Consider the following 25,946-nt stretch of genomic DNA (forward strand, 5'->3'; position numbering starts at 1 on the left):
ATACAAGTGAAAAGCCTCTTTCTGATGTTTATCTCATATTTACCACTTCAGGAATTCATAAAAACCTGTCTTGACACTTTGTTGAGGGAAAACAAAGTCACAGGAAAATAAAAAAGAAGAGATTCCCCCTGGGAATGGTGCCACTCAAACCTGTATTCAGTTTTCCACTTTTCCAGTCTAGGCCACTGGATCCATATGCTTTCCATCACATTTGTAAATGGTTAATTCAAGTTCTGTAGTCTCCTCAATGTCAAGCATTCCTGCTGTTCTTTGTGGATGGCCCTCCCAATCAATTATGTCAGAAGAACAGCTAGTATGCTATAATAATGTATAATTCTTCATCTAAATTAAAATGTGCTTAGGAGACCTTCATTCCCCTCACATTTCATTGCATTCATCAGAAATACAGCAGGAGAAAAAAACCTCTGAGCAAACATTGTGAGTTGTTTACAAATGCTTTGAGTGCAGCCAGACGCAGATTGTCGCTCCACGAGGCCCTCCTCTTCCCATCACACAGGAGATTTTCCAGGCAAACTCCAGAGAAAGAGATAGTGGGGTAGATGGGCCAACTCTGATCTTTAAGAAAGCAATTTGTAGAAAGAAACGGCATTCTCTTTTAAAGTCTTGTGGTGTGCTGTAAAACAGTAATTGCTATCTATCTAGAGACGTTCTCATTTCATGTCTCTCTTAGTGAATGAAACTGCAAATTAATTACTATCTTGTGTATGCATCAAAGACCAGTGCTGTGCACAGAAAACATGCAGGGTGAAAATCAGGCCATATTTATTTCAGTCAAGCTGTTTAAATATAGGTGAGAAACAGCAGCCTCACAAGTGGTTGGAAGAAAACAAGACAGTTCCACAGCGTCACTAATAAATCAACCAGCTGAGATGTTCCCTTATCAAACTCAATGCAAGGCTGTTCTGATAGAGAGATACAGATACAGGTGTGTGTGTATGAATAGCTGTTGGCTTCTAAATTAACGAACATCACAACATTTCTATAGACAGAACTACAACCAAGATCCTTCTGCAGAGTACCTCATTGCACATAGATATATTCTCACCGCATGACAATGGGTTAGCTATTAATCTAACTGCCCAACCAAAAATGTGTAATTTTGCTGCAGTGTGTTATGCGTGACTGAGTACCACAAATGTACACTGACTCCAGAGCTCCTTCTGTTTCACATTTCCCAAACCCCGATATCTCATGGTTTGTTCCTTCTTTCAAACAAGCCTCCATGCTTTTACCCATCCCCACCTCTGCCTATGGTTTTGTTCATCTTACATTAAAATGTGGGTTATCTTGGGCACAGATTATCCAAAAACCTGTTTCCAAACACTATACTTTTAGGGAGGTTTGAATTATCTCAAGTATAAATGATAGACCTAAAAATATTGTGCTGCAATCCTACAAAGACAGGTGCCATATATCAAGGTTTTCTAGATGATGACACATCTTCTGCTCTGGAAAGATTTGGCCAGTTGGTTTCTGAGGACTTCCTATATTTTCCCAAACACTGACTATCCTGAGAGCCCAGGCACCTGCAGCCAGGCTGTTGATCCCTTAGGAACCCACCATATAACCAGCATGAAATTATCACTGTTGATTTTCTCCAGCCAACTCCTTTCTCTAAACAACTTAATAGCGTGGGCTTCGAGCAAAACAATATCACTGTAAACATTTTGTCCAAAAGATACAGGGTGAAAAATTGCATTACAGTTAGAAGAATCAATTAGGCTGTGAATGGGCGTGTGGAAATTTCAATTCTCTCTCACACAACTACATAATCGAGGGAATGCTTTGATTCTAAAACCAGTGAAGTGGCTGCATATTTCAATTGTGTAGGACAGCACCAAATAAGATATTAACATTTTTTCACCCATACAGAAAAAAAATGTTTTTTCTTTCCCCCCACAGAAATGAACAAGAAGAATAGGAGTGAATTTGAGAATCTCCAACTCCCCCTGCTGTGTTGTTAGCACTAATTGTACAACCCACAGCACAGCAGTGTAAGCAAGCAATTGGCTGTGTGGGACTTAAAAACTCTCATTTCTATTACAGTAGCTTCCAGCATCCTCACTGGACATGGATTTCTTTTCAGATGCATCCAAAATGGACAGCACCGAAGAAAAAAAAAATAAAAAAATTAAAGAAATAAAAAATAAAGAATAAATTTAGAAAAGTAGTAGGAAAGAAGAAAGAAAGAGCCAGAGAGCAAATATAACTTGCTTAAGGTCATACTGTCAGAGCAGAAGCAGTAAGTATTTCTTCTGAATAAGCCCTCATCACTGAGCAATGCTGCCACACAGCAGAACCTGGTTAGGGCAAAAGAGCTGGGGAAAAAAACTCAAAAAGGAGTTTCATTCCCCATTTACATTCTGATGTTCCTTTTTTCAGGGCTTTATCAGAATTACCCTGATGTATAAAACAAAGAAATAAAAAAGCAGGAAAGAGCACACAGTGTATTTGAGAAGAGACATGAGCCATTATGTCTTTGTCTGTTTCACCTGAAATATTTATTTGTACATATTGACAATGAGCATTTACAGCTGTCTGCTGAGGAAATATTACCTGCTTAAAACACTGTGCTAATCAACAGCAGAGTGGATTGCCAGAGATTTCCCCTGGAAACCCTTTGGAAGCCTTCTGCAGCAGTGCTTTGTAGAGCTCCCTTCCCACAGAATGCAAATGTCCCTCTCACCCCTCTGCTCCAGCACAAAGCAAGAGGGAAGAATTGGATGTTAGGGTGTATATTAGGAAAAAATTATTCTCCAGAAGAGTAGTATTGCATTGGCACAGCTGCCCAGGGGGTGGTGGAGTCATCGTCCCTGGAGGTGTTTTAGACTGTGGAGATGTGACACTGAGATACATGATAAAGGGGCATGGTGGGGTTGGGCTGATAGTTGGACTAAACTATCTTAGTGGTCTTTACAAACTGTAATGATTCATGATTGTAGGATTTTCTGACAAGGTTCAGCAGGCACAGAGATCCATTCTGCCTGCTGATAACTCTGCTAAGACTAAAGATTTTCCCATTTCCTTAGATACGTGGGTATTTAGAATCACAGGTTGAAAATCCACTGTGCAAGTTCTCCTGCCTCTCTGGTGGAGCAATGGGTACTGCCCTTCTCAACCCAAACTCATTGCCATAATGAGAGTCTGACCAAATATTACACACTACAGCACATAAGATCCAACATAACATACCACAGCACCCTTATTAGTTCAGATGCATCCTGGGTGACACTTCCATAGCAAATCCATAGCCTGTAAGCAGCTTCTGAGACCCAGGAATAGAAGGCAGAGGGAAGGAGCACGCCACAGAGAACTGCCATTCCTAACAGCCTTCTGTGAGAGCCACCATCTCTTGTGACTAACCCAATCCCCTACTAAGTATCCTGTTTCCAGTCCCAGCTATAGGAGTGCTATGAAAGTATGATCTTCAGGCTACATGGGGAAGCAGCCTCCAAAAGAATTAGTAGGTTTTATTTCTGTCTTTGAAGGAGGCTTTTAGTGAAGTGGGCGAAAAGTCAGGAGCAGTTAAAGCTACTCTGTTCCTCAGAGGAGGAGGAAAAGTNTTCAGTCACATGTGGTGACAGCTTAGAATGGTGTTAACAGCTCTGGGTGCACAGGAGAACATTTTTGAGAGGAGGGAATAGTATGGCAAATCCCTTTATACCATCAGCATAGACCAGGCAATGGCCTTTGCTTATGCAGATCATAATCATAATCATTATATTTTATGGTGAAGTACTTCAGTATTATGGGGCACAGGTACTATTTTGAAGTGGTTACTAACACATTAAATAAAGAATTGAGAGCTGGGAAACATTTGATAAATGGCTGGTTGAGGGAGTACTTAAACTGTAAAATTGGCTTGTGATAACACCATGGTTTCAAGTTTGTCAAGGCAGACTCATCCCTGACTTCCAAGCAGTGTTGAAGATGGCCAGAAGGACAAAGCTGTTGTCCTTGCACTGCCTCTCCAATTATTGTTCTCCTGGGCAAATAACCCTTTGGACCCTGATCCATCTTAATACTTCAGCACATTGGTAGCTGAGCATTGGCTTCAAGTAAATGTTCTGTTGAAGATATGCAAAGCAAGCATGTTGAGTGCAAGGGAGCAAGATGAAGGCAAAGCACAGCCATGTGAAAAGGTAAATGGGAGTCAGTAGGTCTATGCATAGCATGAATTCTGTGTTTTTCTTTCCCTTCATCTGTGTGGTGGAATGAGGCTCTGAAACTCTGAACAGATACTGCCAGAGGGACCCACTGCATGGAATGGAGGGAAGGAATTTACATTAGTTGACAGTATAGGCAACACGTCCCCTTTCATTGCTAGTAAGTGATCACGTCTTCTCAGACAGAAGGGCTGATGAAATCAGAGCAGCTTCTGTTGTTTCTGGCTCCAAGGTTAATTTTATCAAAAGCAAAGCGCCTTTGACTGCTATCAGTAGAAAGGAAAGTAAAGCTCTTTTTATTACAAGGATATCAATAGAAGCATTTGTTTGACCTCCCTGTCACCTCTCCTCCCCCCCAACACCATTGGCTCCAAATTAGGGATGGGAGAATAGAGCTGATAAAAAAGGGCTAAGATAAAAATCTTAATATTGTAGAACCTTCAACAGGAAAGATATGAAGAACTACAACAGGTGATTTTGACCTTCAAAGATAGCTCAGAATCAAAACCATAGGGCTGTATCTGTCTTACCCATCCTAACCTCTAGAGAAGGTTAACTGAAGCAAATCCACATCCTAGACAACCAGGAGAGTTAGTTTTTTAAAGGCAAATTCAGCTCTACTTGGGAATATCCTTGCCAGTGATAGAATAATGGGTGGTTGCAACCTGATGTAATGATAATGACTTCACGATGACATTCAGCAGCTCCATCTCAGAGTCTAGAAGAAGGCTTGGACCTGAGATTGCCAGGTGAAGGGCTAGCATGTTGATCTCTGCCAGTATCTCATAGCTTTCCCTACTCCATCTCCATCATGATGTAGAGAAATAAGTTAAAGCAAAAAGACAGAGAAGTGTTGACTCATTTTCCTGGAGGCTTGCAGGTTCCCAGGAAAGTCATTCTTTGAAACACATTTAATAACACCAAGAGGAACTATAGCACTATGGATAGCTATGTGTACAAAATTAGAGCCCAGGAAAGGGTGAAAGAATGTCAGGTAAATAAGGCACTGCAGTGGCACTAAGGAAATGTGGGTTCAATGACATTGATTTCCTTTGTGATCCAAGAGAAATCATATTTGGTCTGATATTCACTAATGCTGAAGCATTTGAAAATCACAGGGGAAGTGCAAAGTGAGTGTAAATATAATATATAACCACTTCATGGCCCATTTATGCTGCCAGGGTGGTGCAAAGCAAATTTAGTGCAAATGAGAATCACACATTTTATCTTTCTGTGCCTTAGTTCTGCACCTGTAATATAGAAGTTAATAAAACTGCCTGACTCTGTTTCAGTCTTGCTCTTATTTCCGCTACTTGTCAGCCCTGTTTATTTGCCCTATAAGCTCTTCTGTGCAAGAATCATCCCTTACAATATCTTTGTATGGCCTCTTGTACATGGCCAGCTTGATCTGAGCTGGTACCTCTGGATGTGGTTGCAGTGAGCATGCTAATAGCAACACCCCCACAGCCAACTCAAGGATCCCTTTTAAAGCAGGGACAATGCCTACACGGCAGAAATGTAGCTGAAAGTCTTTGCTCATTCTTTCTTTCTCAGTTTTCCAGGTGTTCTTTTGACTACTCTAGGATCTAAGGGAGGTGTATGAAGCTGAAAAAAGGAAGTGTCGCACTCACAGGTTGACACCCTGCCAGCAATCATAACAAACCCTGAAATTGGTATTTTCACCCTCATTTGGATGATCAGGTGTAAATATAAATTTTAATTATTTACATAATTAAGTCAGTAATTTGCTGCCCATCAGAAATGTTTGACGATATTTTGGTGCCATCTGTTTCCTAATTGAACTTAATCTCTAAAAGATGTTACAAAAATATCCACAAAATAATAACAATAAACGCAAAACAACCCCCCTCCTCCCCCATAATCACTGCTATTTTCAGTCTTTTCCTAGGGAAACAAAGAAAAAAGACTGGGGCTCAATTTTGCCACATCCTCATAGATAGATAAGCAAAGAAACAAAACATTGTTTACAGGGGGTGTTGAATCATGGAAGCACAAAATGGTTTGGGTTAGAAGAGACCTGAGAGATCATCCTGTTCCAATTCCTACCATGGGCTGTCTGTCCCTCATCAACCCAGGTTGCTCCAGGCCCATTCATGGCCCTGGGATGGGGCACCCGCAGTCCTGGGCATCACTATCTTCTGAGTAAAGAACTTCTAACCTAAATTTCCCCCCTTTTAGCTTAAAACAATTCCTCCATGTTCTATTACAATCAAACTGTGTTGAAAGTGTTTTCCCAAGGAATGGTGAATAGTTACTCAATTTTTGGTCCTGAAGGAGCATAACCTTCTTGCTGATTGAGTTTTAAATATTAAGGACTATTTGATGGCTCCCAACAGACCAGTGTAAAATCGGTGCACTCGGATCAATTGGCTTTGCTGGAATTGAAAGGACTGGTTGTCAACCACATATGGTGCCCATTTGTTCATGTGGACTGACTCCAGACATTGCACCAGTGCTGTTACAGGCAGAGCTCCTTCTCTGAGGTGGCAAGATTTCCATGGGAAAGACTTGCTGCCTCTTCTTCCAACACTTTTATGACAGGCAGATGGGAGATGAGGTTTATTGGTGAAACTTGAAAGAAAGCATTAAAACCTACTGTGTGTGTCCATCTAAGGGCAGTTCTGCGGTGCTTTTACTGGGGTATCCCAAAAGAACTTGAATTGCAATGAAACACGGGATCAATATATTTCCCATGCGTCACAGAAATCATCGTGCTCAAAGAGTCACTAAAATCTAATCGCTAATGAGTTCGAGAGCACAGGCATATTGCCATGTCTGTAGTCACATTAACTTTCCAATTTCTTTTCTTTTAATCTCTCCTTTCAATTGTGCATGAAGAAAACTGTTCAATTTAGTCACAGCCTAAAGGGCTTTTGTGTGTGTGTGTGTGTTTTGTTTGTTATTTAATTTTCAGGAATGCCAGTAGATCCCTCTTAATTACTGGAGTCTGGAAATTAATGTATTTCTTGCATCTGTTCCGATCAGATATTTTACAGTCTGATTTCTCACAATCAGATCAGGATGGACCTGGAAAGCTGTCTTATTTTGTAGAGAGGGTTGTGACATAAAGCTTCAAACGTGAAAAAAAGAAAAGGATAAGTGGTTGTAAAATTAATAACACCTAAAAAAGGAAACTGTGAGTTTGCAAATGAGATGTTTCTCTCCTGTTTGATTATACCAATGCATGCTCATGATGCTCCTTCAACATATACTGGCACGTATGTAAGTTTGTACTTTGTAAGTGTAAAATTATTAGAGCACCTTTTTATCAAACATTCAATTCCCAATTAAATCTATCAAACAAGCCAAGTCTGTGGGGTTTTTTTTCCTAACCTTGAATCCTTCCAAACTGTAGATTCTGCCAAAAATACTGTAAGTTTTTAAACATAATTTAAGAGGCTTAAGATACTGTAAGCCCTTAGAGCAGTTTAAGAGGCTTACTGCAAACTCCCTAAAACTGCAGAGCAATTTAAGCAGTTTGAGCACCCCTCAGGTCCCCACCCTCGCCTGGAGTAAAGTGGCACAACCCCCTGATTTCTAAAGAGCTCCAGCAGTTGTCCTCTGCCAGGAATCTGTCCCTGCAACTTTAGAAGTCTTAAGCCTCTTTGGGCCTTGTGCGCACAAGGCACTCCAGCAAGCCCTTGTCAGAACAGTTGGAGATGCCGTTGCTAGAACAGCATCTTGAGCTCAAGCACAGCAGACCTTGTAGGTATTTCCTGAGTGTTTAAACCTTGTCTGTTTCTTAGTGTCCAAAGTACTGAAACGAGCACAACTTGTAGGAGTTGTAGGACATTAAAGTTCAGGGTTAGCTTAGCTCAGTGTAATCATTTATATATCCTAACATGCAGCGCCCAGCAGAGATACTCAGCGTGCTGTTAATGGTATTAATGAATGACTCTAAAGCAGCAAAGGAATTTAGTGAATCCAAAACATACTCATTCTCCTTGAGCTCTGATCTGGTAGCTACACCTCTACATAGACTAAGATATTATTCCAGAAGCTGAGACTGAGATTCAATTATGGAGTTAGTCTGAGAGTTATCTTAGTTCCCAGATAACAATTTAGGTCCTAGAAAGAGCTGATTCAGCTATCCTAATCATATCTGTATGTGCAGTGTAGCAATAGAGAGCATCAAGACGTGGTACACAGGAGGACCTCAGTCCACGTGACACTCCCGGGCCCTTCAGTCATCAGTTCAAACTGCCTTTATTCCATAAAGAGGATTATGAGGGCTCTACCAATCAGGTTGTAAGTCACCCTATGTGATGAGGGCTGAGTATGGAAAACCTTCCATGCTCTCTGAAGAACATCTTGATGGGAGCTAGCAAGCAGCTCACTCTGTGCATGCCCAGAGGCTGGATGCCAATTCAATTTCAGCCAAGACTTGCAGCCATCGGAATGACAAATCTTTCCTTAACACTCTTATTAAATCCTAATCTCAATCTTATTCATCATTATTAAGCCCTGAAATTGGGCTGAATATTTAAATGAAGCGAAATGAAATGACAGAGAGGTGTTGGAAGTACGTGAGGTGAGGACAGAGATTTAAAGAGGCAACTTGAATTCTCTTCATGAAATGAAGAGTAATCTGTCCAGATTCAGGAATAGATAGAGGGAAAAGATTTTCAGACTTTGCATAAAAGGAAAAAAGGGAGAAAAGAAGAAAAGATTAAAAAAAGAAGAGAGAGAAATTGCCCATTAGAATCCAGACCTGTAATTTTAGTTTTTCAAAGACTTTTTGGTGAAGTAGCAGGGAAATGAGGATCAGGGTTTGGGAAAGAGAGACCAAGGATGTATAAGGCAAAAATGAACTGAGGGATTAAACATACCAAGGTGACTTAAGGAATATTGAAATATGACTTCACGTAGGTATCTGTTTGGCCCAGACTAAACATGATGACAAGAAATGCTCTGTATCAGCAGGGCCTGTGACAGTAAGCTGCTGTCAGCTGCCTTTGCATGTTTTTCAGAGAAAAACTGAAATGCTATTAGAAGCGTCAAAAGAAACAATGAAGTTATCCCTAATTTCCCCATACTTGTTAAAGGAGATTTAGCATCTATGATTCTATGATTCTATGATTCTATCCACACTAAGTACCTCGTTAACTAAGATTTTTTGTAACAATGATATTGGAAATGCTAGAAAAAGGGATAAGCTTCATTTTGCTGCTTAACCATGGAGCCAGACCTTGAGACTGGCTTTCTCCACAGGGGCCAGGTTATGTTTTCATCCCTCTTCAGCACTCAGGATCAATCCAGTGCCAATCCCATCTTCAGACAGTTTTGCTGATGTAAGGGAGACCACAATCTGCCTCACAAGGAGTGGATATTTTTTTGCATTTAAAAATAAATATTCAGATTCGGATCATTTTGTGAAGCAAGGGTGACCCTCACCATCTGCTCTTTCTGACAGTGTTTGGGAAGCCTGCAGGTCTGCATTTCAAATCACATAACAAATATAAAATAGATTTCTTTTCCCTCATTATTCCTTTTCCTCTTTAGATATTTTTTTCCTTATTTTTCCTTTTTTTTTTTTTTTTTTTTGTTTCAGATGGCACCCAGTCAAATGAATAATTCTTGCTCCCTTCCCATAGTCCCTGCCTACCCAAAATAACTCATTCAGCTCACTGAAGGTTTGTTCATACCCACAATCTGTATCCCGAAATGCTAAAACAATCTATTTAACCTTTACGCCAGCTAAGGCATACATTAGAACAGGAACCTATATATGAACATAAAATTGTGAGAAATTGAAACTCACTGACATAAAATCAAAGAGCTCAGCCATAAAAGGTGTCACTTTTATGTGATTATCTTGCCAATATCTCCATGTTGCTAAACTAAATCAAACTGCAATTTTTCCCACAAGTATTGCATTTAATGGAGTCCGTTAATGGCAGCGATTCCTTATAGATCTCCCTGTAATGGAAGAATGGTTCCTTGTGCTATAGCAGTATGGAAGCTGAGCTCCCCCCACACTGCTATATTTCTTGTGAGCTTGACCTTATACGACACTCTGTTAGGCAACACCGAGCACTACTTTTGCTAGGACAATCCTTCAGGAAGATGGAGAGGCACTTCAAGAAGTAGCTGCTGCCAGAATCTGGATCAAATAAGTTTTTCCAGTTTAAGTCTACTGAAACCAGAAAGAACATGTGACCTTTCCACATTCCTTGCAGCCTCTTTTGGATCTGTGGAGGGGACTACAGATGCAAATGATGCCTCTCATAGAAGGTTTAATCAACAGATGAGCTCCCAGAGTGGTGAGGACAAAGGGCAGGAGGTTACAGGTTACAGCAATCCTATGCTTTTTATGAGAGAGAGCACAGGGAAGGTAGTTTATCTATGTCCAGAATGGCACCATGTAATTTTATGGTGTCATAAAAAGGATTATTATACTAATAGGAGTTAATAATTCTAAAAGCTTTGTGACCTCTTTGGTCATCTTGGCTAAGATTCAGCCTGGGCAATTTCTCTCTCTGTATGTGTGTGTGTATGTGTGTGTGCAAATTGAGTTGGCAATGACCATTAAACAAAAGAGGTCAAACTCTCCACTGGTGTAGCATAGCCTGGCTTCACCAAAGCCACACAGACAGATGAATTTAGCCAATGGATGTTTGTGATCTTTTGCAGACTTTGAAAGAAGAAATCTAAAACTCTGACTTGTTTTACTCTACCCAGGGATCTCAGACTGCGTTGTTCTATTTTCTATCCTCTGCAGTGTCTTCTGAACAACCCTTGGGTGGAAAGGGGTGAACTAAACTGAGCTCTCTCTTAGCAAACAACCTGAAGAAATAAATAACTACACATAGTGATTAGTTGGTTGGTTCTGAAAATCGATGAAGATTAGCTAGTGATATGTGCCAGAGCCCTCATGTTCACTTACATGCAAATCAGAAGTCTTACTATAGCAACAGGAATGAGAAGACCACCAGAACTCCACAATACAGTGCCACTCACTCCCTTCACAACTCAGATGAAGGGTTACTTTTAGGTTCTGACTGCACAGGCATAGTAACAACTCATGCCAACTGAGACAATGGTGAGACCCTGGCATGGGCTGCTCAGAGACCTGCGGGTGCCCCATCCTGCAAGGCCAACACTGAAGAAGTGTTTGCTCAAAGGTAAGACCTGGGAAGATTAATGTTTTACACGCACATACCCATGCAGCAGTTTGACCCTCGCAGCATTGCTACCCACATACATTCATACAAGATCAGAATCTGCCTTGATACTTCTCTGAGAAAGTCCTCTGAAAGAATACCAACATTGGTGCCTTGTGCTATAGCACCGCCTCATCAGTGTTATCTGAGTGTGAAGAGTCAGGGCTCAAAATAGTCCACTCCAGTATCTTTTGATTGCGAAGTGTTTCAAAAGGGAGGAAATGTGTGCAAAAGACTAATAAAGCTAAGCTCCATTCTTTATTTGCATTTTCCACTGAGTTTACCTTGACATGGCATCACTCAAGGTTCCCTGCATTGAGGCTACAGGAGAGCACAAAGGGCAAAGCAAATATTAGTCCAGATCTCATCAGTTACAAGTCACATTAGAAAAAGAAGGAAGAAAAAGGAAATGGGATGGGAGTTACTGCTCCTGAACTGAGCAGCACAGAAGCAGCATCTCTATCTCCCTCTCTGTGGTCGTCACAAACAATTCAGTGTATATGTATTTTTGGCACAAATCACAGTGTCCTGCAATTCTTGATTGTAATTGTAATAATGGGCTTCAGAAAGCCTGCAAGTGGTTCTGAGTATCACAATAAGGGTTTAGGCCAGGCGTGTTGTTTATATGGTTAGTGTTTGTTGCATATTAAACCAAGTTTAGCAGAATAGCTGGTGTAGTTCGAAATTGCAAAATACATAATTAAATGCAAACTAGCAGAAAAACACCTCTCTTCTTGGGAGACAGAAATGCTCACATTGCCGTCTTCACCCTGTGAGCAGGGATTAAAGCAGAGGCAGCTGGCTGGTTTTGTCATGATAGCAGTCTACTCAATTTGCTTTGTCTGAATTGCCACTCCTGCATTCTTCCCTTTGTTTATCATGAGAACAAATATATTTTTCATTTCTTTCTGCTCTACTCTTCTTTCTTTATGATTTTTCTTGCTTAAAGCATTCAGCCACCCAGAAATTCCACTGTATCATTCAGTTCCCATCACAACCAAAGTATCATAGAATCGCTAAGGTTGGAAATGAGTTCTAAGGCCAACAAGTCCAACCCCAGCTCACCCCCATTAATTCCCAATGACCACATCCCTCAGTGCAACATCTCCATGGCTATGAAGCACCTCCAGGGATGGTGACTCCACCACTACCTGGGCAGCTGTGCCACTGCATCACCATTCTTTCTGAAAATAATTTTTTCCTAATATCCAACCTGAACCTCTCCTAATATAACTGAAGGCCGTTATCTCTTGTCCTATTGCTAGTTACCTGGGAGAGCAGATTGAATTACTAGATAGATCATTAGATAATAGAACTATTCCCCACGATAGCGTCTTTTTTTCAATGTCTTAATTTCTATACCATCACATGAGAAAGTTTCCACTTTCTCCTTTGTGAAATCATTTTTTAGTTTAATAGCTATCTCTAAATTGGGGCTAAATACCTCCTAGATTCCTATGTCTCAAAGCTGGCTCCATGTAGCTGCTGACGTGCATGACCTTGGTAAAGCTCTGGTTGTAAGCATGGAGCCCAGCAACCCTGGAAAGAAACAGGCCCTCAGAGATGATGCAAAGAAACAAATGATTTTGTGAAAACCTGTATGAATGTTCTTTTCTTTGTTATGGTGGTGACAGATAGGCTCCAGCCCACAAAGGGAGTCTTCAGGATTTTGTGCCTGACTGAGCAGGAAGAATTGGGATTGTACTCAGGCCCAAAGTGAGATTTCTGCAGGAGGAGATAGGGCCAGGACTGGAAGCAAGCACGGACACAGGGCTCAGCAGGGACACCCCAGACTGGCTCCTGAAGGTTCTGCATGCCTCAGAGCTGCAGCTTTCCTTCCTTCTGAAGGAGCAGAGAGAAAAAGATGAAAGCAGTAATGAATAAAACTCATGCATCTCCTCTCTTGCTGTGTTTTCAAGGGCCACATCTCCATGCTGACCCAGTCAGATCCCTCTCTGTGTGCAGCCACAGACACTGGTGTCTGCAGACTGCATGTTGATCGTGTTCCTCTCCTTTGTTAACACGATTGCCTTCACCTTTACATAAATCAGATTTAGAGAACACATTGCGTCTCAGAAGCCTTGGGACACCTCGAGGCCTCTCAGTTCAATGGAGCTCATTATGGAAATCAGCTAAATGCTGAGCAGAGAGATAAGTGCTAACTGTTTACCAAACCCTTCCACCAGAGATATACCACGAGAGCTAATGGGAGTTCATTTGCAGCCTTACTCAGTCAGTCAGCCCTCTTTATCTGCTCTTTCAACAAATCTGCAGGGAGAGATGCACAAGTTTGCAGGAAAGATATTTCTGTGCATCTCTGCTGCTGCTGCAGGTAGGGTGGGGACATGAGACAGGCAGGAGCTGAGCTTATGCCATGTGTAAGCAAGCAAGCCAAAATCCAAATGCTCAGCTCGGAGCACCCTAGAAGGCTGTCATTGCGGTCAGTGCTCAGTTTAATAACAACAGGCTTATTTATTTTCATAAACATTTTCTCTCAGAATAGTAAAATAATAAGCAAAGGGTTGCGCTACCTTTTAAATATTTGGCTATGGAAGGGAGGGAACTGTTCAAATATCAGACAGAAACACTTCCACGTTTTCGAAGTGAAATATTTCTGCAGCTTATAGGTTTGCAAAGGTTCTAAAGACATCAACTTTTTTCTTAATTCAAGAAAAGAAAACATACCAAGCTCTCCATGATATTTTTGTAAGAGGAAAACCAGTTTTAGCTCTAATAGACTCCTTTTACCAAACTAGAGCTATTCAGATGTTCTCGTTAACTGTGGTCAATGGGTTTAATTTTCATCTGCCCAACATGGAGAAGTCAGAGGAAATATGACATCTGCTCCTGACATATCAGCTTTGCTGCTTCTATTGCAGCAAAGGTGCCTGTTTTTCTAAGAATAACCTCTCTCATTAGAATGCAAGCAGACTTTCCAAACTGAGATCATTTTTCTTCCTATTGTCTCAAATTCCAATACTTTGCCCTTTCAAAAGATTTTCAGGAGCACAGTTCAGTACTGGATTTCTTTAATATACATATTTTTTTTTTCCTTTTTCTTTTACATCCTATAGGTTGGACTGCATTTCTCCCTCGGCTCCAAAAACCAAAGCAGAGTTTTTAGCTGCCACTCTTAACCTCGGCATTTTTAAATTGAATGTTATTTAAAATTCAGGACAAATTCTCTCCTCTCTGCCTTAATAATTTCATGCAGGTTGAGAGGGACAGAGAGTGGAAAGGGAGATGCAGATCTGAAGCATTTTATATGGTATCTTGGTAGGCGGGCTGGACATCATTGCGTTTTAATGATGACTTTGCCTTTGCATTCAAAACCAATTTTCTGTTCTAAGAGCTGCAAGAGTGATTTATAGACAACATGCATGAAGACAGGCACCATAACATAAAGATGCCACTGCCTATGAGATGGAACGTGGCAGTTATTGACAAAAATACAGCAATGCAAGGGTGAATGTGGGGATTGCTGAGAAAGCTTAAGTTAAACTTGAAACTGAAAGTGGATTTAAACAAATGAGAACAAAGAAACTAGTCTAGTAATGCTAGTATGCAGAGTTATATGTGGGGATTCTTGGTGCTCAGCACATGATTAGCAGTAGGCTAAACCGTTCTCACCTCAGACAGCTCAAACAGCCCAGAATCTCACCAGATCATCATCTTACCAAGGCTCAACACTTCTCTCCCAGCCTGGATGTTTACAGCAGTATTAGTTATACTGGTAGCTGAAACTTCCAGCCTGAGTCTAAACTTGCAATGAGTTGATTTAAAAATAAAAACGTTTCTAGAAGAACCATTCTTTTGCACTAGATAGAAAGGTCAATAGGACTGCCTATATGCTTCTTCCGAGACTGATGCTATAATTTCTGCAGAGTTTCATGGTGAACTTTGGTGAACTTCGTGATCTGGTCCTTTATAAAGCACTGTGCTACATCTCAGTCACTGTACAAATAACATCTCAGGATTATAGCCTGCTGTTAATAAATGTGGTTAATCATCAATAAGAGAGTTTCGGCTATTATACACTGAAGATGTAATTTTATACCTCGCCAATCCAGAGAAATCGGTTCTATTCCTTTTAGATGTGCTGGATAGATTTGGGGCCCTTCAAGGTTAATGTCACTAAATCATCTGCTAATTCCAAAGAATCATTTGAGTACCTTGAGAGAACATGCCCTTTTCATATTTCTAAGTTAGATTTTAAATACTGACTTGGTTTTATATAATAAGTTGAGTTTAGCGAAGAGATTGATACTTCTGTTGCTTCACTAAAGCAAATATACAATGACCTTGGTAAGAAGTCTATTTTACGCATAGCTTGTATAGGATTCATTAACATTATTAAAGTCATCAGTCTCAGACAGTTAGATCTTCCTTCATTAAACTCCATTTCACTACCAAGTCAGTTGAAAAAAATAAAATAAAATTAGAAGCCAATGAATAGTCTTGTTTGCGGGGAGAAGGAATGTCTGAAGAAGTCCAGCTACAGAGAATTTATCTGTGCTGTCTGCCTACAGACAGGCCAAGCAGCCTGGAGCTCAGAGTGGCTTCTCTTCTTCTTAGCTTATGTTGTGTCTGAGTGTAGAAAATGTACCATCAGGGAAGGAACAAGACCTTTCTGAAAACATCTAAGGAAGTCTGGATTTGTAGACTCTCATCATATTAAAATGATAGCAAAGAGGCATTCTTCCCCAATCTCAATCTATTTCTAGTCAATTCAACAATATACATCAAGATACATCATGTATACAGTAAGGCATGCTATTATTAACCTGTTGTGGCCACTGCCTGAATGTGGTTTTTTTCCAGCAAGTTTTAATTTTCTTTAGAATGAACCCCAAAAACTTCTGTGAGCTTTAATGTGCACACTAACAGCATCCATCTTTCAAGAAAACCTGCTCATACCTTCTCACCAGGCACCGGAATGGAGATATAGAAATGAGAATGCTTTTCTAGTTGTTGCTGACTTTCTGGTTTAGAATTGGGAATGGGAATTACTCCAGTAGTATTTTGTTTGCAAAGTGCTATGAATCTGATCTATTAAACTTATTTGCAAATTGTCTCACCGGTTCCATAAACTGGATATATAATGGAGGAAGAGGGAGGAGAAAATTGGCAAATAACGCTATCAAAATACTATAACATCAACTGAATAAATTACCTAGCAAATGCTGTTTGACTAGTTCCAATGTGATTGTCACAGGCAGAGCCTGAAATCTCATCCAAGAAGGAGGAGTGTATAGAGTGTGATTGCTGCCTATAGGGCTCCAAGTAGCTGCAGGATGCAGATCAGCCGACAGAGGTAAAACTCAAGTCTAGGCATCCATTCAGAAGGAAATTCAGGCTTCTTCATAGGGTATTGCAGGGATAAAGTATCTGCTCGCTGAGCTGCTCTTATTAGGCACCTGTGTTGCTCACAGGATGCAAGGAGCAGTGCTGACGAAAAACCAGTCGCCAGCATTTCCCTGGCTTTTCTCACTGAAGAATAGCAAGCAATGTAATCTGGTGTGTAAATGCAGTTCGTTTATCTCCTGCCTTTAGCCATCTAATTTATCACACACATTAATATCGAAGGAGGTTAGAGTTCAGTGAATGAAACATTTGTTTTCTTGTGCTCTCCCTATAAATATGCTCTCCCACTTTCATGGCAGTATTTTCACAAAGCAAGTGAAAGTAACAGGCACATTAAAGAGATAGTTGTGTGTGTGCTGGGGGAGACTGTGTGCATGTTAAAATGCTCCCACAGCAGACCTCCGTGACTTCGACCGCATTACATTTTCTTTCTCCTCTTTCCTCTCTCTCTTTCTGTTGTCTCGTAGTTATTAGTCAGCCAGACATTTTTTATCTCTTGGAAAGATACTTTAGCTCATATCCAACGTAATCATCTCAGGGGCTTTTACTTTAGTCCCCTTAGGCCTGGAGAAACAACGTCACTTTTACTGATTAACAAAACAAAACCGAATACAACAAGAAATGGCTTTATTCTCCACATTTCATTAACTCCTACTGTGCCTGTTTGGTTTGGTAGAGTTTGTTTCCCAGTCTCCAGCCAAGCTACAGTCTCTTTGTTTTTCGGTACACATAAAGCACTGGTTTGAGTGAATCAATATTTGTTTTTGTCTGCAACTGTAATAGACAATAATAATACAACAGAACATGCAACATAGAGTAGTCCTGAATCTTGTCGCATCACTGTAGCACTATGGGGTAAGATAGATCTGAGTCTGAGCCGTAAAATGAACACAACCACATTCATAATTTGGGGAGTGTGAAAATATCCCCAAATAATGTTTGAAATTGACCTGAACTCCACCACCACCTGTGCCAGCAGAGCACAAATATCCTGCTTCATAATTCCAAGCACTGAAAGTAATGTAGTAGCTGTAGTAATGTATGTATATGAAGACGAAATGGGTAGGTTACAAAAATAAAATAAAATAAAATAATGTAAAATATTAAAACAGCCCTTGAGAAGCATTTAGGCTTCCCATTCCCACCACTAATTACCTTCTTCAGAAGAAAAATCTTAAGAAAAGGAAATTTTAGAAGGGGAAGAAGCAATTGTCTAAATGACAGCACAGAGAAAGCCAGACAGTCTCATGTCCTATAGGACATGTTAATTTGTCCTAAGCCTTCCCAGTGATGAAAACCTCAATATCAAGATTCTAACAGCAGCTGGAGAACACAAAATAGAGCAGTTTGGCTGCCTTGTTTTTCTCTTTTTGTGCTTTCAACATAAGGCAAATGAGAACTGAAATATCACAGAAAAATTTAGAGTTTTCTTTGAGTTGTTAAGGGTTTATAATTTCATTATAACTGTGATGAAGGCCGTGGGTTGATGGTCCCAGTCAGTGGAATTCCCTGGTTCCTCACAGCCAGTCAGGGTTTCTCAAGGTGGGCTTTCACAACTGCCAATCCACAACATATTTTGACCCTTGACTAGAGTTGTCACTTAGGAATTGCCTACAATAAACAACCTTTTTGCATCTCTCCTGAATGGAGCCTTTATTACAGAGTCACACAGGGACTTCTCAGCCAAGCCTCCCATACCTTCAACAGCTGCCCTTTCAAAGGAAAATTCAACATACAATGGTATTTGTCAGTCACAACAACCAGGAGCTTTTCATTCTCTAAAAATATATCTCCTTTTTTTGTTTGTTTCATTTTTGTTTGAGTTACTGAAAAAAACAACTGATATCAAAATATCCAATTTTCTTACAGGACAGAAAATCCATATTCTTTCCACAGTGTTTTGGACTCCCGGTCCTCCACCAGATGTCAAAGTCTTTCAGTCATGACTAGAGATGGCAAATATACCAAGAGACATTTAGTAACATGCAGGTCAGTGGAAATCATGCCTTTGTTTCTAAAAAGAATTCATAGACTTGCATGTACCTTCTCTGGTTAGTCAAGTATGCTGGGTTTTGAACAGCTCATTCCTTTAACAGCTCTCACAATTACATCATCTTCAATATCAGTTCAGTCTCCTCTATTGCCATCACAGTCACAGCTCTTCTCCATCTGCCCAGGGCTACTCTCTTCAGTAATGTCTATGTGTGCTTTGATACTGTGACTAGAAAACGCATCTGGACTCATTCAGATCATACTCAGGAACTGCAAGGTTTTCACTCATATAGAGTCTTTCAAAAATGTTCTGAACACATTTTGCACTGAGATTGACTTTCTAAAGGGGCTGAATCACCAAATCCATTGAAGGGGCATTTGGATGATTATTTTTTATCTGTCAATTATTTTTTACATCACACCACAGTCTAACAAGACAGATCAGCCTTTACAGCTCAAACTATTCTTCTGTGTGTGTCTGGTAGTAGTGTTCTGGAGTCACAGAAATGGGCAGAGACCTCAATGTGTTAAGAAAAAAAGGTAGAAATGTGATGTAAAAAAGTGCAGCCTTTGCTCTCCTGAGCACCTTCGCTTCTGTTTGGGGCTCCTGGTCTCACAGTTATTGAGTGGCTGGGCACTGCAGTGCTGTCTTACCCACAGCATGGTGCAAGCTATAAATAATCTCTCTAATTCTCAGTATCTCTTCTGTTTAGGAGATCTCCTTTCTCTAAATACTCCCTCAGTACAGAATTTCTGCTGAAAATTCAGTCAGCGAAGGCCAAGACTTAAAATTTTATTACTAGATGTGTGAGAAGAAAAGGTAAATATTTCTAGCTCTTTAACAGTGAGAGGAAAGCAGTGGGAGTGACAGTATAATCCATCAGGTCCATTTATTGTCAACATATGGCCTTAAAAGAAGAAATCTGGCTCAGGAAAGCAGCGTAGCAGGCGACCACCCAGCCTTCCCACTGCGTGCAAGTCAGCATTTTTCAAACTATCTGCACAATAAAATTTCCACAGTTTCATACCCCCAAAAAATTAAACTATTAAACAAGATTAAAATGTCTGTCATGTCTCCTCAGAACTTTATCAGCTCGCCATTTTATGTTGCACCATAATGAAATAAAAACACGATGTGGAAATGGAAAGTTCCGTACTGTTGAAATACATCCTAAAAGTAGAAGTGAAAATTCCCTCAGACCCTTTCAGAAGGACTTGTTTTGACATGTTGTTGTCAAAATCGTGGATCAAACTGATACATTGGAGTGCTGTTGAAAGGAAACTCAGCTCCAAAATGACAAGGAAGTTTCAGTAAGTGCTGTGATTTACAATACAGAAATTGGGTCCCAGTCCCCACCCAACTGCTCAATGAACTTGGAGATCTTCCATTCTATCTTTTATCCTCTCCCAGAAATTGAGGGTGATGGAAGGACTTTCTTTGTCATGTGTCTAATCAATGTTTATTTACTGTGGTGGCAATTCACTCTTAATTGGAACCTTTAGCTGTAAATCTCATAATAAAGCATATTATTATACAAGTAATCAAATACAGGCCCTCAAGGCATATTCAGATCTGTGGTGGTGAAGTAGGAATATTTTCTCTGGTTCATTCTTTAAATCACCATCTTATTTCTGGTGAATGATAAACACTTCTGCTCAATAGGTTCTTTTTTTCCCCCCGTGGCATTCACATCTTAACTTTCCAAATCATGTCATTACCCAAGACGCTATTATAAGTCAATTAATGTGATATATCTGCCTACTAGTACCTGGGCTGCAATCATTAGTCATCCAAACAAGCCACTAAAAATTGTCATGTTGAAGAGGACCAGTCCATTGCCAGCATCTTCAGCACATCCTGGACACAGCTGCCACCACACCATGGTCTCACACAGAGAAAAATTCTCATCCCACAATCCCTAATGTAGGAGTTCAGTTTTACACCCTCCATGCTGTATGCTTGCCACCCAAGCCCATACATCAGCTCAAAGTCTGAGGTAGCTTCTGTTAGCAGCTTAGATCACCCATAACAGGGACCGTAAAAACTTGCAGAGAGCTGCTTTGCCCTTTAATAGTGGCTTTCTCTTTGGATGATCAGGGTCTACAGGCCCTTACAAATAATAAATCGTGAATTAAATGGCTCAGTAAATAAAAAAGGAACTTATCAAGGACACAATAAACCACTGTTGTAAGATAGGCCCTCTAGTGCAAGGAAGTGATTGGCACTAATGTGCCACATGCTTCGTTTGTTCCTTCATTTATAGAGGGAACCATAAGCTTTAAGAAGGAATGACATTTATATTAAGGGAAAGAAAAACAAAAGTAAGGTCTCCTAAGGACCACAGCAAATAATATTGCTAACACTAAGCAATCGAAATGGAGAGTCCGTCATTTAAGAATACAGGAGTAAAAAATCACAGGGTTGCCTTCTGTGCTTACTTGGAGCTTTTATTTTAAAATAGCAATGTTGATTTCTTTACTGGATTTGGAGACTTAAAAGTAGTGCTTATTTTATATAAACAGGCTGTTCTTCACTTTCAGAATGTTAAGTAAGTTCCACTTGATTTTCCCTTTTCTCTTTTAACATTCCCCCCTTTACTCCCCACTTCGAAGCTGGAGGTCTAAGAAGAATCCTAAAGGCTGCACAACTCATTGTAGAGGTTGCAAAAACACATGTCCTGTTAGTTCTCCTGCAAAAGACATAGCTGTCTCTTTGGACATTGGACTCAAGAAATGCAATGGGGATGATGTAGAGAGAAACTGGCATGATCAAGCCTTGCTGTCCTGCAGAGAGACAGACAGCATTTGCCACCACATGCATCTCCTCCTTTCCTGCTTGTTCCTGTTCATTCATTTCAACCAAGATCTGAGATAATCTGTGTTGTGGCAAGGAAGGAAGAATCCACACCGAGTAAAGAAAACATTGCTTACAGGACAGCAGCACTTCATGGATGGCATATGGACACATGCACTAATCCTGCATCTTCCCAGCTCCAGGCTCAGCATGGAGGGGTGCAGCCGGTGCTGTGCCAGGGCCTGGTGCTGATGGCTGCAGGCCTGGAGCTGCCGCCCCTGAACTGCCCAGGCTCATTTCCAAAGGGTGTTATTTCACTGCTGCTTCTCAGATAATGTAACTGAATCATTCAATTGAGCATAAAATAGAAATTTGGCTTCTTATCTGCTGGGAAACCAGCTTTACTATTTTCTTTCTGCAAAATACATTTTTCACTATCTTATCTTCTAATAAACAATCCCAGCTCTGCAGGCTGCAGAAATGTTCTGAACACATTTAAGAGACATATTTTTTGTCCCCTGTCTCTCCCCCTCTCTCCCTCCCTTCTCATCCCCTCTTCTCACCCTTTAAAGCGTCTGTTTTAAAGGCATATTTTTAAAAGGGATCCAATTTGTTTTCTATCTTCCTTTGGTAAAGGTATATATTTTTCATAAGCCTGTTCTCAGCTTTGAGGCCTTTCTCCCTTGGTTTAATTTTCATCCTCATCTCCCTTTCTTCTCCTGTACAGAACTGCAATACTAACTCCCCCCATACCCCTAATGCTTCCTCTTGTTTTAAGAAAAAGGCGACTCATACTAAAATACTGCCCTCACCTCCCTTAGACCTTCCATGCAGAGCTTGCCTAACGGAAACTAAACGTGTCAGGAAAAGGTCAGCTATGAATTTTTAAACCTTTCTATCTCACTCAGGCTGACATCAAAAGCATTAGCTGGAGCACTAAATCAGGGAGCCAGAGGGAGTTAGAATACGCAACAAGTCCTGCTGCAGCATGCGACACGGCAGAGAAAAATCATGGACCTCTCTCAGCATCACCAAAACTCAGCATTGAGGCACAAGCTTCTTGTTCGTGTGCCCTCCTTCTCAGGTAGTCATAACAGCTGTGTCTTGCAAGGGAACAGTGAAAAACAAGTCATGGAATGGAAAATAAGAGCTGCACTGTATGTTAGCACCATTGCTGTAAATGGAAAACTCATCCGGGAAGTGGATCCATCATTCCCTTTGTATATGACTGTGGTCTTATCCTCAGGCCCCAGCTATGCTCCAGGTGCTTTCACATTTAATTCTTTGGATTCCTATTATTATTACTTATTTATCTTTGGCTTTGTATTTTCTCCTATTCAGACAACCATGTCTCCGAGCAACTTGCTTTTAAAGAGATCTGGATTTGCTGTAGAAGGGCTTCAAAACAATGACAGCATAGTGGAAACTTGTCATTTTGCTGCTGGTTCACAGGCTAGTGTCAATTCCTTGTTGCTTTCGCCTCTTTCCCATAAGCAATGAGCTGCATCCCAAGGATAGAGTATGCAGTATCACCCACAACAGAGAACACGGCACAGTTCAGGGGGTGATTTATTATTCATTGATAATTTAACAACTTGGCAGCTGAAAGCAGAACTTATCCCATCAGACTGCTGTGTGCAAAACAACCACTCATATGTAACGGAGATGTTTTAGGGGAATCACAAAGGATGTTCCCACAGAAAGGAAAAGTTGAGTTAAAAAACACCCTGGCAGATGAAGCCTGACTTGGCCTCCCTGCAAAACAGTATCCAAGAGAATCTTAATTATGGCATCCGTAGTATCTCAAAAATCATGAACGTCTTTCATGTTATATTACAAAAGTTTAATGTTGTTGAGATACATTTTGTTTCTAAAACTATTTTAGGGGGAGTAACATTTCCGTTTTGCTAAAAAAATGCCTGTGTATTGACTTCTTTCTCATTTGGAATGGAAACAAATTCCAGTGTGTCACAGTTGAAAAGAAACTCTGTTTTCCAAACAGCTTCAGTTTCCATCTGTCCATAGTGAATCATTGTCCATCCATCCACACAAGCTTTCAGCCTTATTCTTCATCCAGCTTTTTCTCTGTGTTTTCATCTCTCCATCTGGCCACCCGTATGCTCCCTGATAACTCCATTTACCCTTCCATAGAGTTAATTTTCTACCAGCAGAACATCCACCAAAGACTTGGGGAACAGTCATGCCATTCAGAGCTCTGAGATGAACCAGCAGAGACTAATAAACAGTTAATGAAAACTTTTGTATTTTTGATGGATGCACGACAGGACTGAGATTGGAAGAGTAGATCCTGAAATTAAAGATGCCTGACACTTAACATGCTGAAAGAATAGTACAAATCATTTAAGCAAGTAAAATTATGTAGGCATCTATCCATTCCCACTAGAAGTACTACAGTCTCGCTTGATTTTGAGAGAGTAGATCTGTTAATCCCCTTGTTTTCTCTGGCTTTTGCAGTACTTTGGCAGGGGGCCTAGCTTTCCCTTTTCAGAAATTTCATTGAAACAAGGCAAAGATGTCCACAAAGGCACAAGAATACCCCATGTTGTTCCATATTCAAAATCCCCATCAGATGTTTGTAATGGCCCATAAAGCCTCTGTAAACCCATGTAATGAACTTCAGGAAGAGACATGGTATCTTGTTCCTGGCTGGCATGTGGCCATCCTATGGAACTTCTTTGGAGTGCCCCCTCATACCTGTTAAGGATATGATGAGCTGCTTATATGCCTTGTCTTATATTGCTTTTCGAGCTGGAAATGTAAGTCAAACCTTTTGCACATACATCGCAAAAAAGTCACATCTGTATTTGTCAGCTAATCAATTACATTAAAGAAAAATATGACTTTAAATTTCTGAACAGGAAAGATTATGGGAAAAACGCTAAGTGCTTAGGAATCAAAAAAGGTCCATAACATACATCAATATTCATTCATATACTAAAGGAAAAAGAACTACCTAGAATACATAAATCATTATATTCTGGAATGCATAAATATCCTCTTTACTAGATTGAGTATGGTGAGATTTGAGCTGCAGCACTGTATTTAGGTTTGGCACCACGTTTAGGGGAAGTGTGGACAAAGTGGAGAGAACTGAGAATTGACAGCAGTAAGAATGATCAAAAAACAAAGAAGAAAGTCAGCAGGACCTGGTGCTCTTATCAGAAAAGTTAAAGGAAGAATCAGGAAGTAACTACCTGCCACAGAATAAAAGACTTAAAAAAATACAGATGTAAGGCATGAAACACTGGGCTGAAATTGCAGCAGATATTTGTGTTAGGTCTTAGGAAAAGCTTTTTTTCAGTCAGGGAAATAAAGCACTGGAACAGATAGCTTGAGGATGCTGTTGATCCCCACCATGGAATGTCTTTGAAAGCACTATTAGGTCTGGAAGGGGAGCAGTCTATCTGATTATTTTTTATAAGATAGAGAAGAAGGCCATGTAGGCTCCTGAAGTCTCTTCTGACCATTCTTTCTATAGATCTGGGACCAATGGGTACCTTAACACAGTCCCTGTGTACTCTGTACCTGAGTCATCAATTTCACTGTGTTCATATCCCCATCTCTACCCAAGGCTCCTTTCAGTATTGACCGAAACAGGATGTCTGTATACACTCCTGCAAGGCTTGTAAAGCTCTGGTAAACACAGAGCATGCTGGGTATCCCATTTGGCTCTGTCACTTTTTAAAAATCTCGCTATTATTGAAAGTTACTGTGCCAGCACTTGTATTATTAATATTATTATTTATTATTTATGAAGTGCCAAGTGTGTGCTAGATGCTTATATGATTATGCATTGAGTTACGCTGGAGTTGCACAGTCTACTGAATTATGATGTAATGTTATTACCTGCAGCCTTTGCATGAGAATGATATTTTTCACTTGCTGTGGATGGCTCCTTCATCATGCAATGATCTGAACAGGATCTGCGAGTTTTAAGTTATTAATGTATTAGACCTAACACCAAGAAGAGGCAGTGAGGGAAATGGTATCCCCAAATTACAGATGGAGGTTAATGCTGGGGCTCCAAGGAAACTGAACAACCTGATGTCACACAAAAAAGCACAAAAGCTCTCAATGTACTCTTAGCTGCTGGTTACTCTTAATGATTTGAATAAGATAGCTATTGTGCTTGGAAATGGAAAGTCTTCATTCCTTCACAAGCTTGGCTGACTTGGCTTAGTTCAGATCCTCTGGCAATGATGTCCATATGCTAGTTACATATTACATCAAAACGTATTCCTTTTCATATCAATGCTCTTTCTACTGCTGTTTGAAATAAAGACAGGCTGATTTTCTATTAGAGAGAATAGATGTTCTTAAATTTTCTGTATTCCTCTTGGTATTTGCCATGGTATTGCTATGCACTCACACACTTGTTCTAATGAGACTGAATTTGCAAATCTT

The sequence above is a fragment of the Coturnix japonica genome, chromosome 17 (genome assembly GCF_001577835.2).
Source record: "Coturnix japonica isolate 7356 chromosome 17, Coturnix japonica 2.1, whole genome shotgun sequence".
NCBI classification, from domain to species: domain Eukaryota; kingdom Metazoa; phylum Chordata; class Aves; order Galliformes; family Phasianidae; genus Coturnix; species Coturnix japonica.